Genomic DNA, 5,910 nt, shown 5'->3' on the forward strand with positions numbered 1-5,910 from the left:
ATAGTGTGAATATTCACCCTTCTGAAGGAATCTTTTCACCTTAGGAAGGTTCTGATTGTTGGGGTTGTACTCAGATTATTATTCTTTTTGTAAAAACTTTTTGCTTCTAAAATTGTCCCTTCTGATTTATAGAAGCATTAAGTTTTTCTTGAGTCATACAAATTATAATAATTCTTTATACTGCTAAGGTATTATGGTTGTAGCATAGGTGTCCCAAATTAAGTAGATATATTCATGTGGGCTAGAAGTAAAGTGTGCAAGCAGTTGATGGTTGAAATAGAGAATCTGAATATAATAACTGATAAAGAAAGAATGTCATAATTCAGATGAGTCTCTTTAGGCTTTGAGACAGATATAGCTACATCACAGATATGAATTATTTTAGTGAGTTTTAATATAATCCAAAAATGATGGTAATTTAGAGGGTCTGAGATTTTTGGGTGAAAACTGTATGAAGTAGAGAGGGATATTACCATCCGTCACTTTTGTCACCATCTGACAACATCGCACTATCGAAGTATATGATCACTAAGAATCTTTCCAATTTCAACCTGTTTTCTTATTTGTATTTTTATCCATATAGAAAATTTAACATGAGTATTATTGTTTATTTCAAACATATTTTTATTTATAAACTACTAAATTATGTTAAGATTACTGAATTTGTATTCAATTTGTTGCACCAGGAATGTTAGAACTATTTAGCTTGAGGGGAACCTGGCTGACTCAGTCAGTAGAACATGTGACTCTTGATATCTTGATAACTTGTAAGTTTAAGCCCCATCCTGGGTGTGGAACCTAATTAAAATAAAAAAAAAAAAACAACAATAAAAAAAAGAACTTCTTGGCTTGAAAAAAAAAGTTATTTATTTCTCTGTGTGGGAATGGAATTCCCTCTGTGAATTCCACAATGAACACTAGTGGCATATATACATCACTTTTATTTTTCAGATCCAGAGTTTATCCATCTCAAGCAGTTTATCATTGATCACAGCTGCTGATTTTGCTCTTGGAAGGTTTACACATGAGTAGATTCTAGTTGGCAGAGTTTTAGTTAAAGTCCTGTTCTATTTCAAGGCAAGGCTAATATGAAAAGGGGTGTATGTTGGATCCAATTTAGGTGCCTCCCCAGAGACACTCTGTCCAACATGTCTTCTGGACATGCTTCTAATATGGAGCTCCCGTGGCTACCATCACCATATCTCTTGCCAACAGAGTGTATGATCTAATTCCAATTCCGAATTTTGTAATAAAGATGGTGGAATTGCAAAGCTGACGGAGTGTGCAACCTCACCAGGATATTTTTTTAAGTCAGTGTCCTTATGGGGAAAGAGTGGGACTCTGACATCGAAAGTAGACACATTTGTGTGGGGAAAGAGTGAGAACTATGAAGGCACAGATTATCTTTCATCCTCTTGGTTGTCACAAGTAGCCCTGTCTCCCTCAAAAGAGGAGAAACGACACTCTTCTCTAGCCTAGACACCTTGTGATGATCTCATCTGTACAAGTTGTCAAAAAATGATATTTGGTTTCCTCTTGAGCTTCCTTTTATAGTCCTCATTGCTTCCAAACATCTAACCAGCTGCAAGTCACAGGGAAGTCCAAGCAGGAAAATCCAGTCTTGCTCTAGAAGGACATGTCATACATGAGGGTATTATAAGCTTCTATGGTCTTTATGTACACGTGTGACCTATGGGAGCACTTCATGATGGGGAAATGTTATCTAAGAGTGGTGAAGCAGAAGTCTGGAGTTGAGGTCTATCCTGATGGTTTTTTTTTTTTTTTTCCTGCAGACCCACATCATTGGAGATGCCTCGTCAAATAACTATGTTGTTTGTTTTACTCACGGAATTTATTTGTTTGGTCTGTGGAAAAGAACTATAAGATGTAGCTTCTAAAAGCATAAAAGACTTACCTTTTACCTATTTATGTTTTAAATCTTAGGTATTGGCATATCCTCAAAGTTTGTATTAGTCTTGGGTGTGCTAGTTGAGGGGTGAATACGAAGGAAACTCAGTTCTTATTCAGGGCTCCCTAATGTAAATTGCATGAAGAAATTAGATCCCAAAGTTTCTGGGTGGAAAAGTATACCATCGGGAAGTCATCAGTGTGTCCATATTCAACTGGAGATAAACTAAGTCCAACTGAAAGGATTGCAGCTGGACATGGCAACTGAGGGTTGAGCATAGGGTATGTGTGTACGTATGTGTGTGTGATTTTTATGTTTGTGCTTTTAGCATTCTTAGAAGCATCTTTATTACAAGTGCTCTTAAGCACCTCTCCACATGCGTTGCAGAATGCTATAACTTCCCTTCGGTGATAATACACTGTTCTCGATGCAGCTTGCCACCTAATATTGCACTGTACGTTAACTCAAATTTTACATACAATCTATCCACTGTACTTCGGGGCATTTATCTCAGAGAAATGAAAACCTAGGTTTACACAAAAACTTGTACACAGCTGTTCATAGCGACTCAAAACTGTTGTTTGTGATAACCGAACTGCAAAACAACCATAGTGTGTCCCACAAGAAGAAGTTATGTTGGAGTCTTCATCCCCAGTACCTCAGAGTGTTACCTTAGTTCGAAGTAGTGTAAGTGCCTGACAATTGGCTTTTTTGATTATGATGATATTAGGCTTTGATTGCTGAGACATCCATTTGGAAGACATCCCATCCGAAATGAACACAATGCCCACCAACTACACAACGAGGTGAAGAGCCAGGCTGCCTGGCCTATGAACTCCTCCTTTGGAAAGCCCTGTGTTTTCCTTCCCATACTTTAATCCCACTCTTATGTTTTATTTATTTTCTATTTATTTTCAGAGAGAGAAAGAGCTTGCACAAATGGAGGAGGGGGCAAAGGCGGAGGGAAAGAGAGGCTCTCTAGCAGGTTCCGTGCTCAGTGCAGAGCCTGTAACACTGGGTTCTACCCACAATCCTGGGATCGTGACCTGAGCAGAAATCGAGAGTTGGACGCTCCACTGACTGAGCCAACCAGGCAACCTTTTTAAATTTAATTAATTAATTAAGTAATTAAAAAAAATTTCCACTCATGTTTTAAATTCACCAGTAGTGCACCTCCAAACCCTGGGTACTCCACTCTTGACCCCAGTAAAGGCAGAACCTCAGACTAGCAAGCTCTTTCTGCCTCTTTCTCTGTCTCTGTACCTGTAACCAAACTGTGTGGCCCCAGGTGTTGCAGGATTTTTTACCTCGGTACCCAGGATTCGTTGCCTTGCTGCTTCGAAGAATGAAAATGAGCAGCAGGCAAAAGTTTATTAGAGTATAAGATGAGAAAGGAAGAATAGTATGAACACCCTCTTTGCAGAGAGGGACATCTGAAAGTGAATGCTTGCGACTATAGGCAAGGGTCTTTGTTTTACAAATTTTTGGTCCCCCTCTCCCCCGCCCAGACCCCTGCTTCATTCTCCTTTGTTTCCTCTCAGGTCCTGCCCCTATTGTCTAGGTAACTCTAAATGTCTCCTTATCCCATTTTGATTGGCTCGTTTCCATTGTACAAGGGGTGGTCTGGGGCCATATCATTCCTTGTGGGTCTTACATTTTATTGTCTACTACTCATTTTTAGGTAGGTCTTTTGTCAAATTCCTGAGGGAAACCTGAGTGGGAGTTGGTGGTGTCTTACATTTTAAAGAGGAACCTTGTGCTCGAGAGAGTTGGCTGTGGTCAGAGGCTCCCAGCATTGTTCCCAAATATGTATTTTTCCCCACCCAGGGACCTCAAGTCCTATCCTTTCCCTCTCTGCCTATTTTATCCTCTCTTTTCACCATCATGCAGGTATGTGATGTACCCTCTGTGACTTGTGAGCAATAGACCTTGTCTTGTCAAGGTCCCCTCATTATTGTTGCAAGTGAGAAGAGAAGGACACCTGAAAAAGTACACAGACCTTTATTTGAGGTCTCAGAATTGCAATTTGGGGAGTACAGATTTTGGTGGAACCAGGAAAAGTGGGGGGGGGGGGAAGCAAGAGGTTTTTAGGAGAAAGAAGAAGGGACTAATCACATGATTTAGATAAAAAAAAAACAGGAGGGAAAAAAATGATGCTGAGGTGGAACAGCTTTTGATTACTATCTAATTGATGATTCTACTGATGGTGGCAAACAAAACTATTCCCGCCATGCTGTAGTTAATTTTCCTGTTCTCATAAACTTCTTGCCAACAGTTTTATAGTCTGAGTGACAGTTGTTTTGTTGGATTTTACGAGCAACTACATGTAAAACAATGACTGCGATGGCCCAGTTTAAGAGTTAATTAGTTAGAAAGGAAAATGGAACTTCAAAATGGAGTCTCTGGTGTCCAGAAATTTCCTAGCTTGCAGTCGGGGCGGGGGTGGGGGTGGGGGGTGACTCTCAGCTTCCAGAGGTCTCTGCATGTGCTCCCTCTGTCTTCAAAGCCAGGAATGGTGCATTTTTTCCCGATTGTACTTTGAATCTTTTTAACTTACTCTTCCGTTGCCAGTCAGGAAAAATTCTCTGTTTGTAAAGAACTTGAGGGATTAGATAAGATCCAAACATATAACTAAAAGTCAACTTATCAATAACCTTAATTACATTTTTGAAATCCCTTTTGACATGTAATTCAACATTTAACATTTAACCTGTGCCATATCACCATATTTATAATCCCAGGGGATAGGGCAGGAGATCCTGAGGGGCATTTTGGAATTATGTCTGTCACAGTGGTGAAGGAGTTTTGAAAAAATTACAACTTTAACCCAAAAGTCAGAGAATGTATAACTCAATATCTCCAAGCTGGGGATGGTGTTCCCATATCTATTAAATATGCCATCTTTACACCTTCCTCCAAATGTTATCCCTGAGAAAAATATGACATCTTCTTAATAGTCTTGGAGAAAATATAAGTAACATTTTATATCAACTTAATCATTGAATCCCACTAAGTATATGATCTTCATCAAATATATTACACAGTCAATTCAGCTATAGCAAGTTGGCTACATGCGTGAACACGTCAACACCATGGACGGGTGCTGGAAGCGGGAACTGAAATTTCATTATCACAGAGTTTTGCTCATTGAGCTATTTGTCTTGTTTCATCCTTAAATGTCAATGCCTTCACTCTAAAGATTGTGATCTGAATGCTTTGTCCCATAGATATTTCCAAGTTTCTTTAGAAATTGCACCAGAAAGTTTCTAATAATAGTAATAATGAATAAATAAATTATAATAATAACAGTGAATACATGTTACTTAAGTATGGTAAAATAATTGTACTTATAGGTGAAGAACCTAAATTCCAGCGAGATAAGTGTCTTACCCAAAATCATAGCCAGTCAAAGACATACCTGGGATTCAAATTCAGACCCTCAGACTTCAATGTCTGAAATGGTAAACATGAAATCATCCCGGACATCTGATAAATGCATCTCACATAAAGTGGGCTCTTCTTCTAAATACTTAAGATGCATATCTGACTAGGGACACCTGGGTGGCTCAGTTGGTTGAGCATCCGACTTCGGCTCAGGTCATGATCTCGCGGAGTTCAAGCCCTACATTGGGCTCTGTGCTGATGGCTCAGAACCTATAGCCTACTTCGGATCCTGTGTCTCCCTCTATCTCTGCCCCTCCCCCGCTCATGCATTGTCTCTCTCTCTCTCTCAAAAATAAAAATTAAAACAAAATTTGCAAAAAAGATGCATATATGATTGGGTTTTGACATTGTTACTACCGTGCATCCTTCAGCCATCTTCCTGTTACCATTTCCATGCACAAATGCATGTGCACACGCATGTGGACACATAAGGATAACTGTTCCTCCTTGCAATGTTTCTATCAAAAACACAACAATTAAATTGTTTAGGTAGTGAAACACAATTATAAGTGTAGTTCAATAAATTAACAACAAATCCTTGAAATTTTGTTACTTTG

The 5,910-nt window shown here is 39.0% G+C and overlaps 1 non-coding gene across 1 annotated transcript; it reads left to right on the forward strand.

Moving 5' to 3' along the window:
• The first annotated feature begins 1,750 nt into the window (after positions 1 to 1,750).
• On the forward strand, positions 1,751 to 1,891 carry LOC123602830. Its single transcript, XR_006714597.1, has one exon. It is a non-coding gene; the product is annotated as a small nucleolar RNA SNORA18 (small nucleolar RNA).
• Positions 1,892 to 5,910: the final 4,019 nt, after the last annotated feature.

Source organism: Leopardus geoffroyi, chromosome D1, assembly GCF_018350155.1.
Source record: "Leopardus geoffroyi isolate Oge1 chromosome D1, O.geoffroyi_Oge1_pat1.0, whole genome shotgun sequence".
Lineage (NCBI taxonomy): Eukaryota > Metazoa > Chordata > Mammalia > Carnivora > Felidae > Leopardus > Leopardus geoffroyi.